Here is a 15,736-nt window from a genome sequence, read left to right as displayed (position 1 = left end):
TGCTATTACAACTCACACAATGCTATTACAACTCTGAAAATGCTATTACAACTCTGACAATGCTATTACAACTCTGACAATGCTATTACAACTCTGACAATGCTATTACAACTCTGACAATGCTATTACAACTCTGACAATGCTATTACAACACACACAATGCTATTACAACTCTGAAAATGCTATTACAACACACACAATGCTATTACAACTCTGACAATGCTATTACAACTCTGACAATGCTATTACAACTCTGAAAATGCTATTACAACTCACACAATGCTATTACAGCTCTGACAATGCTATTACAACTCACACAATGCTATTACAACACACACAATGCTATTACAACTCTGACAATGCTATTACAACTCACACAATGCTATCACAACTCTGACAATGCTATTACAACTCTGACAATGCTATTACAACACACACAATGCTATTACAACTCTGACAATGCTATTACAACTCACACAATGCTATTACAACACACACAATGCTATTACAGCTCTGACAATGCTATTACAACTCTGACAATGCTATTACAACACACACAATGCTATTACAACTCTGAAAATGCTATTACAACACACACAATGCTATTACAACTCACACAATGATATTACAACTCACACAATTCTATTATAACTCACACAATGCTATTACAACACACACAATGCTATTACAACTCTAACAATGCTATTACAACTCACACAATGCTATTACAACTCTGACAATGCTATTACAACTCACACAATGCTATTACAGCTCTGACAAGGCTATTACAACTCACACAATGCTATTACAACACACACAATGCTATTACAACTCTGACAATGCTATTACAACTCACACAATGCTATCACAACTCTGACAATGCTATTACAACTCTGACAATGCTATTACAACACACGCAATGCTATTACAACTCTGACAATGCTATTACAACTCACACAATGCTATTACAACTCACACAATGCTATTACAACTCTGACAATGCTATTACAACTCACACAATGCTATTACAACTCTGAAAATGCTATTACAACTCTGACAATGCTATTACAACTCTGACAATGCTATTACAACTCTGACAATGCTATTACAACTCTGACAATGCTATTACAACTCTGACAATGCTATTACAACACACACAATGCTATTACAACTCTGAAAATGCTATTACAACACACACAATGCTATTACAACTCTGACAATGCTATTACAACTCTGACAATGCTATTACAACTCTGAAAATGCTATTACAACTCACACAATGCTATTACAGCTCTGACAATGCTATTACAACTCACACAATGCTATTACAACACACACAATGCTATTACAACTCTGACAATGCTATTACAACTCACACAATGCTATCACAACTCTGACAATGCTATTACAACTCTGACAATGCTATTACAACACACGCAATGCTATTACAACTCTGACAATGCTATTACAACTCACACAATGCTATTACAACACACACAATGCTATTACAGCTCTGACAATGCTATTACAACTCTGACAATGCTATTACAACACACACAATGCTATTACAACTCTGAAAATGCTATTACAACACACACAATGCTATTACAACTCACACAATACTATTACAACTCACACAATACTATTACAACTCACACAATGCTATTACAACTCACACAATACTATATCAACTCACACAATGCTATTATAACTCACACAATGATATTACAACTCACACAATGCTATTATATCTCACACAATACTATTACAACTCACACAATGCTATTACAACACACGCAATGCTATTACAACTCTGACAATGCTATTACAACTCACACAATGCTATTACAACTCACACAATGCTATTACAACTCTGACAATGCTATTACAACTCTGACAATGGTATTACAACACACACAATGCTATTACAACTCTGACAATGCTATTACAACTCTGACAATGCTATTACAACTCACACAATGCTATTACAACTCTGACAATGCTATTACAACTCACACAATGCTATTACAACTCTGAAAATGCTATTACAACTCTGACAATGCTATTACAACTCTGACAATGCTATTACAACTCTGACAATGCTATTACAACTCTGACAATGCTATTACAACTCTGACAATGCTATTACAACACACACAATGCTATTACAACTCTGAAAATGCTATTACAACACACACAATGCTATTACAACTCTGACAATGCTATTACAACTCTGACAATGCTATTACAACTCTGAAAATGCTATTACAACTCACACAATGCTATTACAGCTCTGACAATGCTATTACAACTCACACAATGCTATTACAACACACACAATGCTATTACAACTCTGACAATGCTATTACAACTCACACAATGCTATCACAACTCTGACAATGCTATTACAACTCTGACAATGCTATTACAACACACGCAATGCTATTACAACTCTGACAATGCTATTACAACTCTGACAATGCTATTACAACTCTGACAATGCTATTACAACTCTGACAATGCTATTACAACTCTGACAATGCTATTACAACTCTGACAATGCTATTACAACACACACAATGCTATTACAACTCTGAAAATGCTATTACAACACACACAATGCTATTACAACTCTGACAATGCTATTACAACTCTGACAATGCTATTACAACTCTGAAAATGCTATTACAACTCACACAATGCTATTACAGGTCTGACAATGCTATTACAACTCACACAATGCTATTACAACACACACAATGCTATTACAACTCTGACAATGCTATTAAAACTCACACAATGCTATCACAACTCTGACAATGCTATTACAACTCTGACAATGCTATTACAACACACGCAATGCTATTACAACTCTGACAATGCTATTACAACTCACACAATGCTATTACAACACACACAATGCTATTACAGCTCTGACAATGCTATTACAACTCTGACAATGCTATTACAACACACACAATGCTATTACAACTCTGAAAATGCTATTACAACACACACAATGCTATTACAACTCACACAATGATATTACAACTCACACAATGCTATTATAACTCACACAATGCTATTACAACACACACAATGCTATTACAACTCTAACAATGCTATTACAACTCACACAATGCTATTACAACTCTGACAATGCTATTACAACTCACACAATGCTATTACAGCTCTGACAAGGCTATTACAACTCACACAATGCTATTACAACACACACAATGCTATTACAACTCTGACAATGCTATTACAACTCACACAATGCTATCACAACTCTGACAATGCTATTACAACTCTGACAATGCTATTACAACACACGCAATGCTATTACAACTCTGACAATGCTATTACAACTCACACAATGCTATTACAACTCACACAATGCTATTACAACTCTGACAATGCTATTACAACTCACACAATGCTATTACAACTCTGAAAATGCTATTACAACTCTGACAATGCTATTACAACTCTGACAATGCTATTACAACTCTGACAATGCTATTACAACTCTGACAATGCTATTACAACTCTGACAATGCTATTACAACACACACAATGCTATTACAACTCTGAAAATGCTATTACAACACACACAATGCTATTACAACTCTGACAATGCTATTACAACTCTGACAATGCTATTACAACTCTGAAAATGCTATTACAACTCACACAATGCTATTACAGCTCTGACAATGCTATTACAACTCACACAATGCTATTACAACACACACAATGCTATTACAACTCTGACAATGCTATTACAACTCACACAATGCTATCACAACTCTGACAATGCTATTACAACTCTGACAATGCTATTACAACACACGCAATGCTATTACAACTCTGACAATGCTATTACAACTCACACAATGCTATTACAACACACACAATGCTATTACAGCTCTGACAATGCCATTACAACTCTGACAATGCTATTACAACACACACAATGCTAGTACAACTCTGAAAATGCTATTACAACACACACAATGCTATTACAACTCACACAATGATATTACAACTCACACAATGCTATTATAACTCACACAATGCTATTACAACACACACAATGCTATTACAACTCTAACAATGCTATTACAACTCACACAATGCTATTACAACTCTGACAATGCTATTACAACTCACACAATGCTATTACAGCTCTGACAATGCTATTACAACTCACACAATGCTATTACAACACACACAATGCTATTACAACTCTGACAATGCTATTACAACTCACACAATACTATTACAACTCTGACAATGCTATTACAACTCACACAATGCTATTACAACTCACACAATGATATTACAACTCACACAATGCTATTATAACTCACACAATGCTATTACAACACACACAATGCTATTACAAATCTAACAATGCTATTACAACTCACACAATGCTATTACAACTCTGACAATGCTATTACAACTCACACAATGCTATTACAGCTCTGACAATGCTATTACAACTCACACAATGCTATTACAACACACACAATGCTATTACAACTCTGACAATGCTATTACAACTCACACAATGCTATCACAACTCTGACAATGCTATTACAACTCTGACAATGCTATTACAACACACGCAATAATATTACAACTCTGACAATGCTATTACAACTCACACAATGCTATTACAACTCACACAATGCTATTACAACTCTGACAATGCTATTACAACTCTGACAATGGTATTACAACACACACAATGCTATTACAACTCTGACAATGCTATTACAACTCACACAATACTATTACAACTCACACAATGCTATTACAACTCACACAATGCTATTACAACTCACACAATGATATTACAACTCACACAATGCTATTATAACTCACACAATGCTATTACAACACACACAATGCTATTACAACTCTAACAATGCTATTACAACTCACACAATGCTATTACAACTCTGACAATGCTATTACAACTCACACAATGCTATTACAGCTCTGACAAGGCTATTACAACTCACACAATGCTATTACAACACACACAATGCTATTACAACTCTGACAATGCTATTACAACTCACACAATGCTATCACAACTCTGACAATGCTATTACAACTCTGACAATGCTATTACAACACACGCAATGCTATTACAACTCTGACAATGCTATTACAACTCACACAATGCTATTACAACTCACACAATGCTATTACAACTCTGACAATGCTATTACAACTCTGACAATGGTATTACAACACACACAATGCTATTACAACTCTGACAATGCTATTACAACTCTGACAATGCTATTACAACTCACACAATGCTATTACAACTCTGACAATGCTATTACAACTCACACAATGCTATTACAACTCTGACAATGCTATTACAACTCTGACAATGCTATTACAACTCTGACAATGCTATTACAACACACACAATGCTATTACAACTCTGAAAATGCTATTACAACACACACAATGCTATTACAACTCTGACAATGCTATTACAACTCTGAAAATGCTATTACAACTCACAAAATGCTATTACAGCTCTGACAATGCTATTACAACTCACACAATGCTATTACAACACACACAATGCTATTACAACTCTGACAATGCTATTACAACTCACACAATGCTATCACAACTCTGACAATGCTATTACAACTCTGACAATGCTATTACAACTCACACAATGCTATCACAACTCTGACAATGCTATTACAACTCTGACAATGCTATTACAACTCACACAATGCTATTACAGCTCTGACAATGCTATTACAACTCACACAATGCTATTACAACACACACAATGCTATTACAACTCTGACAATGCTATTACAACTCACACAATACTATTACAACTCACACAATGCTATTACAACTCACACAATGCTATTACAACTCACACAATGATATTACAACTCACACAATGCTATTATAACTCACACAATGCTATTACAACACACACAATGCTATTACAAATCTAACAATGCTATTACAACTCACACAATGCTATTACAACTCTGACAATGCTATTACAACTCACACAATGCTATTACAGCTCTGACAATGCTATTACAACTCACACAATGCTATTACAACACACACAATGCTATTACAACTCTGACAATGCTATTACAACTCACACAATGCTATCACAACTCTGACAATGCTATTACAACTCTGACAATGCTATTACAACACACGCAATAATATTACAACTCTGACAATGCTATTACAACTCACACAATGCTATTACAACTCACACAATGCTATTACAACACACACAATGCTATTACAACTCTGACAATGCTATTACAACTCACACAATGCTATCACAACTCTGACAATGCTATTACAACTCTGACAATGCTATTACAACACACGCAATAATATTACAACTCTGACAATGCTATTACAACTCACACAATGCTATTACAACTCACACAATGCTATTACAACTCTGACAATGCTATTACAACTCTGACAATGGTATTACAACACACACAATGCTATTACAACTCTGACAATGCTATTACAACTCACACAATACTATTACAACTCACACAATGCTATTACAACTCACACAATGCTATTACAACTCTGACAATGCTATTACAACTCTGACAATGCTATTACAACTCTGACAATGCTATTACAACACACGCAATAATATTACAACTCTGACAATGCTATTACAACTCACACAATGCTATTACAACTCACACAATGCTATTACAACTCTGACAATGCTATTACAACTCTGACAATGGTATTACAACACACACAATGCTATTACAACTCTGACAATGCTATTACAACTCACACAATACTATTACAACTCACACAATGCTATTACAACTCACACAATGCTATTACAACTCACACAATGATATTACAACTCACACAATGCTATTATAACTCACACAATGCTATTACAACACACACAATGCTATTACAACTCTAACAATGCTATTACAACTCACACAATGCTATTACAACTCTGACAATGCTATTACAACTCACACAATGCTATTACAGCTCTGACAAGGCTATTACAACTCACACAATGCTATTACAACACACACAATGCTATTACAACTCTGACAATGCTATTACAACTCACACAATGCTATCACAACTCTGACAATGCTATTACAACTCTGACAATGCTATTACAACACACACAATGCTATTACAACTCTGACAATGCTATTACAACTCACACAATGCTATCACAACTCTGACAATGCTATTACAACTCTGACAATGGTATTACAACACACACAATGCTATTACAACTCTGACAATGCTATTACAACTCACACAATACTATTACAACTCACACAATGCTATTACAACTCACACAATGCTATTACAACTCACACAATGCTATTACAACTCTGACAATGCTATTACAACTCTGACAATGGTATTACAACACACACAATGCTATTACAACTCTGACAATGCTATTACAACTCACACAATACTATTACAACTCACACAATGCTATTACAACTCACACAATGCTATTACAACTCACACAATGATATTACAACTCACACAATGCTATTATAACTCACACAATGCTATTACAACACACACAATGCTATTACAACTCTAACAATGCTATTACAACTCACACAATGCTATTACAACTCTGACAATGCTATTACAACTCACACAATGCTATTACAGCTCTGACAAGGCTATTACAACTCACACAATGCTATTACAACACACACAATGCTATTACAACTCTGACAATGCTATTACAACTCACACAATGCTATCACAACTCTGACAATGCTATTACAACTCTGACAATGCTATTACAACACACACAATGCTATTACAACTCTGACAATGCTATTACAACTCACACAATGCTATCACAACTCTGACAATGCTATTACAACTCTGACAATGGTATTACAACACACACAATGCTATTACAACTCTGACAATGCTATTACAACTCACACAATACTATTACAACTCACACAATGCTATTACAACTCACACAATGCTATTACAACTCACACAATGATATTACAACTCACACAATGCTATTATAACTCACACAATGCTATTACAACACACACAATGCTATTACAACTCTAACAATGCTATTACAACTCACACAATGCTATTACAACTCTGACAATGCTATTACAACTCACACAATGCTATTACAGCTCTGACAAGGCTATTACAACTCACACAATGCTATTACAACACACACAATGCTATTACAACTCTGACAATGCTATTACAACTCACACAATGCTATCACAACTCTGACAATGCTATTACAACTCTGACAATGCTATTACAACACACGCAATGCTATTACAACTCTGACAATGCTATTACAACTCACACAATGCTATTACAACTCACACAATGCTATTACAACTCTGACAATGCTATTACAACTCTGACAATGGTATTACAACACACACAATGCTATTACAACTCTGACAATGCTATTACAACTCTGACAATGCTATTACAACTCACACAATGCTATTACAACTCTGACAATGCTATTACAACTCACACAATGCTATTACAACTCTGACAATGCTATTACAACTCTGACAATGCTATTACAACTCTGACAATGCTATTACAACACACACAATGCTATTACAACTCTGACAATGCTATTACAACTCTGACAATGCTATTACAACACACACAATGCTATTACAACTCTGACAATGCTATTACAACTCACACAATGCTATTACAACTCACACAATGCTATTACAACTCTGAAAATGCTATTACAACACACACAATGCTATTACAACTCTGACAATGCTATTACAACTCTGACAATGCTATTACAACTCTGAAAATGCTATTACAACTCACACAATGCTATTACAGCTCTGACAATGCTATTACAACTCACACAATGCTATTACAACACACACAATGCTATTACAACTCTGACAATGCTATTACAACTCACACAATGCTATCACAACTCTGACAATGCTATTACAACTCTGACAATGCTATTACAACACACGCAATGCTATTACAACTCTGACAATGCTATTACAACTCACACAATGCTATTACAACACACACAATGCTATTACAGCTCTGACAATGCTATTACAACTCTGACAATGCTATTACAACACACACAATGCTATTACAACTCTGACAATGCTATTACAACACACACAATGCTATTACAACTCTGAAAATGCTATTACAACACACACAATGCTATTACAACTCACACAATGATATTACAACTCACACAATGCTATTATAACTCACACAATGCTATTACAACACACACAATGCTATTACAACTCTAACAATGCTATTACAACTCACACAATGCTATTACAACTCTGACAATGCTATTACAACTCACACAATGCTATTACAGCTCTGACAATGCTATTACAACTCACACAATGCTATTACAACACACACAATGCTATTACAACTCTGACAATGCTATTACAACTCACACAATGCTATCACAACTCTGACAATGCTATTACAACTCTGACAATGCTATTACAACACACGCAATGCTATTACAACTCTGACAATGCTATTACAACTCACACAATGCTATTACAACTCACACAATGCTATTACAACTCTGACAATGCTATTACAACTCTGACAATGGTATTACAACACACACAATGCTATTACAACTCTGACAACGCTATTACAACTCTGACAATGCTATTACAACTCACACAATGCTATTACAACTCTGACAATGCTATTACAACTCACACAATGCTATTACAACTCTGACAATGCTATTACAACTCTGACAATGCTATTACAACTCTGACAATGCTATTACAACACACACAATGCTATTACAACTCTGAAAATGCTATTACAACACACACAATGCTATTACAACTCTGACAATGCTATTACAACTCTGACAATGCTATTACAACTCTGAAAATGCTATTACAACTCACACAATGCTATTACAACACACACAATGCTATTACAGCTCTGACAATGCTATTACAACTCACACAATGCTATTACAACACACACAATGCTATTACAGCTCTGACAATGCTATTACAACTCTGACAATGCTATTACAACACACACAATGCTATTACAACTGAAAATGCTATTACAACACACACAATGCTATTACAACTCTGACAATGCTATTACAACACTGACAATGCTATTACAACTCTGACAATGCTATTACAACTCTGAAAATGCTATTACAACTCTGACAATGCTATTACAACTCTGACAATGCTATTACAACTCTGACAATGCTATTACAACTCTGACAATGCTATTACAACACACACAATGCTATTACAACTCTGAAAATGCTATTACAACACACACAATGCTATTACAACTCACACAATGATATTACAACTCACACAATGCTATTATAACTCTGACAATGCTATTACAACACACACAATGCTATTACAACTCTAACAATGCTATTACAACTCACACAATGCTATTACAACTCTGACAATGCTATTACAACTCACACAATGCTATTACAGCTCTGACAATGCTATTACAACTCACACAATGCTATTACAACACACACAATGCTATTACAACTCTGACAATGCTATTACAACTCACACAATGCTATCACAACTCTGACAATGCTATTACAACTCTGAAAATGCTATTACAACACACGCAATGCTATTACAACTCTGACAATGCTATTACAACTCACACAATGCTATTACAACTCACACAATGCTATTACAACTCTGACAATGCTATTACAACTCTGACAATGGTATTACAACACACACAATGCTATTACAACTCTGACAATGCTATTACAACTCTGACAATGCTATTACAACTCACACAATGCTATTACAACTCTGACAATGCTATTACAACTCTGACAATGCTATTACAACACACACAATGCTATTACAACTCTGAAAATGCTATTACAACACACACAATGCTATTACAACTCTGACAATGCTATTACAACACTGACAATGCTATTACAACTCTGACAATGCTATTACAACTCTGAAAATGCTATTACAACTCTGACAATGCTATTACAACTCTGACAATGCTATTACAACTCTGACAATGCTATTACAACTCTGACAATGCTATTACAACACACACAATGCTATTACAACTCTGAAAATGCTATTACAACACACACAATGCTATTACAACTCACACAATGATATTACAACTCACACAATGCTATTATAACTCACACAATGCTATTACAACACACACAATGCTATTACAACTCTAACAATGCTATTACAACTCACACAATGCTATTACAACTCTGACAATGCTATTACAACTCACACAATGCTATTACAGCTCTGACAATGCTATTACAACTCACACAATGCTATTACAACACACACAATGCTATTACAACTCTGACAATGCTATTAGAACTCACACAATGCTATCACAACTCTGACAATGCTATTACAACTCTGAAAATGCTATTACAACACACGCAATGCTATTACAACTCTGACAATGCTATTACAACTCACACAATGCTATTACAACTCACACAATGCTATTACAACTCTGACAATGCTATTACAACTCTGACAATAATATTACAACACACACAATGCTATTACAACTCTGACAATGCTATTACAACTCTGACAATGCTATTACAACTCACACAATGCTATTACAACTCTGACAATGCTATTACAACTCACACAATGCTATTACAACTCTGACAATGCTATTACAACTCTGACAATGCTATTACAACTCTGACAATGCTATTACAACACACACAATGCTATTACAACTCTGAAAATGCTATTACAACACACACAATGCTATTACAACTCTGACAATGCTATTACAACTCTGACAATGCTATTACAACTCTGAAAATGCTATTACAACTCACACAATGCTATTACAACACACACAATGCTATTACAGCTCTGACAATGCTATTACAACTCACACAATGCTATTACAACACACACAATGCTATTACAGCTCTGACAATGCTATTACAACTCTGACAATGCTATTACAACACACACAATGCTATTACAACTCTGAAAATGCTATTACAACACACACAATGCTATTACAACTCTGACAATGCTATTACAACACTGACAATGCTATTACAACTCTGACAATGCTATTACAACTCTGAAAATGCTATTACAACTCTGACAATGCTATTACAACTCTGACAATGCTATTACAACACACACAATGCTATTACAACACTGACAATGCTATTACAACTCTGACAATGCTATTACAACTCTGAAAATGCTATTACAACTCTGACAATGCTATTACAACTCTGACAATGCTATTACAACACACACAATGCTATTACAACTCTGACAATGCTATTACAACTCTGACAATGCTATTACAACTCTGACAATGCTATTACAACTCTGACAATGCTATTACAGCACACACAATGCTATTACAACTCACACAATGCTATTACAACTCTGACAATACTATGACAACACACACAATGCTATTACAACTCACAAAATACTATTCTAACTCTGTGGAACCTCAAAGGGATCTCCTTTCTTACTAAACTTCAAGTATATTTTCCCATTTCGTGAGTGATAGATGTACAAGATATGTTTACCAACTTAAAAAATATATATTATTTATCCATAAAAAAACATGGAAAATTACTACTGTTTAGGGAAGATGCTGGACAATAGCCCATGAGGATTCCCACCTTGTACCTTTGCTCAATGAAATAGTCTGCTGTTGCACAACACAGGAATACCATAATGTTAATATGATTTAAACCTTAGTGTAAATTATCATGGTATTACTCAAATGTATTATTTTGGTAGATGCTTTATTCAAGGTGATATTGAGATCTGCACATTATAGTATGACAATATGCTGAATGTGATTATATCCTAATTATTCAACTTGCCATTTATCACAAGGGTTAAAAAAAAATTGAAATGGAATGAAATGTGACTCCTCCTCCCTTCTCGAAGAAAACAAAAGCCCAGGCTCTCCTTTGCATATTCCTGACACCTCCAGACTAAAACATGAGATGTTAAATAAATACCAGCTTTCTTACTTCACCTGATGACCTCCTGTAAATATTATTTATGACCCAAAGCACATCTTTTAATTCCAGATATGTATTTCTAGTGATATCCGAGTCCCCGCTCTAATGCAAGCCACAAGTCTGCACCCATTTTTCAACCAGACAATGAATATTCAAAAGATGTGCTTTAGAAAGGTGGGCTGTAAAAAAGAAAAGGGGAGAGTTAACATGAATGAATATTCATAGGAGTAAAAATTAAAGCGAGACCCGGGCTAATTTCCAAGGACAATTAATCATAAGACCGGGGAGTTTACAGATTTATTTTTTTTAAACGGCCAGAGTAAAATAATTAATATAATCCCATACCCATCAAAAACACTGTCTCATCACCAATCCCAGCAGAAAGAGCCATTAGAGCAAACAGCAGAGGAGAGGTAATTGTGTGCCAGGAGGAAGGAAGATTACTTCCTCTAACTAACACCTGAGTGTACTGAGGGAGAAGAGAGAAACCAGGTCTGTAACCACCTCCAGGTGCTGCCTGGGTAAAAATGTGTTTATAGCACATAGTGTGGAGTCATCTAGAGCAACCCCTTCCTCCACTATTATAGAAAACCCCATTCCACTATTCTAGAACACCCCATTCCTCCACTATTCTAGAGCACCCCATTCCTCCACTATTCACGTGTTTCCATTACTGCTCATAAGTTTCAAAAATGATCTTCTATACATAGAGATTTATTTACTGAGAATCTACACTCAGGTCTGTAACCACCTCCAGGTGCTGCCTGGGTAAAAATGTGTTTATAGCACATAGTGTGGAGTCATCTAGAGCAACCCCTTCCTCCACTATTATAGAAAACCCCATTCCACTATTCTAGAACACCCCATTCCTCCACTATTCTAGAGCACCCCATTCCTCCACTATTCTAGAACACACCATTCCTCCACTATTCTAGAGCACCCCATTCCTCATGGAGAGGAGTTAATTTCACTGGACGTGTTTCCATTACTGCTCATAAGTTTCAAAAATGATCTTCTATACATAGAGATTTATTTACTGAGAATCTACACTCAGGTCTGTAACCACCTCCAGGTGCTGCCTGGGTAAAAATGTGTTTATAGCACATAGTGTGGAGTCATCTAGAGCAACCCCTTCCTCCACTATTATAGAAAACCCCATTCCACTATTCTAGAACACCCCATTCCTCCACTATTCTAGAGCACCCCATTCCTCCACTATTCTAGAACACACCATTCCTCCACTATTCTAGAGCACCCCATTCCTCCACTACTCTAGAACACTCCATTCCTCCACTATTCTAGAACACTCCATTCCTCCACTATTCTAGAGCACCCCATTCCTCCACTATTCTAGAGCACCCCATTCCTCCAATACTCTAGAACACTCCATTCCTCCACTATTCTAGAACACTCCATTCCTACACTATTCTAGAACACCCCATTCCTCCACTATTCTAGAGCACCCCATTCCTACACTATTCTAGAACACTCCATTCCTCCACTATTCTAGAGCACCCCATTCCTCCACTATTCTAGATCACCCCATTCCTCCACTACTCTAGAACACTCCATTCCTCCACTATTCTAGAACACCCCATTCCTCCACTATTCTAGAACACCCCATTCCTCCACTATTCTAGAGCACCCCATTCCTCCACTACTCTAGAACACTCCATTCCTCCACTATTCTAGAACACTCCATTCCTCCACTATTCTAGAACACCCCATTCCTCCACTATTCTAGAGCACCCCATTCCTCCACTATTCTAGAGCACCCCATTCCTCCACTACTCTAGAACACTCCATTCCTCTACTATTCTAGAACACACCATTCCTCCACTATTCTAGAACACCGAATTCTTCCACAATATCTAGAACACCCCATTCCTACACTGGCATTTCATGGACACCTATGATCATGGAGAGGAGTTAATTTCACTGGACGTGTTTCCATTACTGCTCATAAGTTTCAAAAATGATCTTCTATACATAGAGATTTATTTACTGAGAATCTACACTCTACAGTATATTTACTGAATGTCTACGCTCTATAACATCAAAACGCCAAAACAGTTTAAACAATTGTTGTGATATAGACCCACTTCAAAAACGTGAGTAATGTTTGAACCTTCCTTTGGGTTTTAGTCCACTGATCAAAGAGAGACAGAAAGTCTCCACAGATAGATCGTCTCCATAGAGAGACATACAATCCACAGAGAGACAGACAGAAACCTCTCTTTTTTAAAGAGACAATGGTGTTTACTGTCCAATTCAGAGCCTGCAGGTGTTAGTGAATAGCACAGAAGGTAGGTAGGCTTTATAGGCCCTGCTGTATTAGCCCTTGAAAAGACCTCTGTTCAAATCTGGTCTCTGTGTTACAAGCACCAATCTGCACCGACTTGTTTACGGTCAACCCTGAGGTGCCTCCCTTTGTGAGCATCACGTGATGGTTCAGTCATAGAGGTTCACTTCTTCATTGTGGATGCTTTCACCGTGGGGCTATTCAGGGTCAAACAACACACCCGAATGGGGATGCTTTCACCGTGGGGCTATTAAGGGTCAAACAACACACCCGAATGGGGAGGCTTT

Source organism: Oncorhynchus clarkii, chromosome 22 (genome assembly GCF_045791955.1).
Source record: "Oncorhynchus clarkii lewisi isolate Uvic-CL-2024 chromosome 22, UVic_Ocla_1.0, whole genome shotgun sequence".
Taxonomy (NCBI): Eukaryota; Metazoa; Chordata; class Actinopteri; order Salmoniformes; family Salmonidae; genus Oncorhynchus; species Oncorhynchus clarkii.
Note: the sequence above shows the minus strand (reverse complement) of the source record.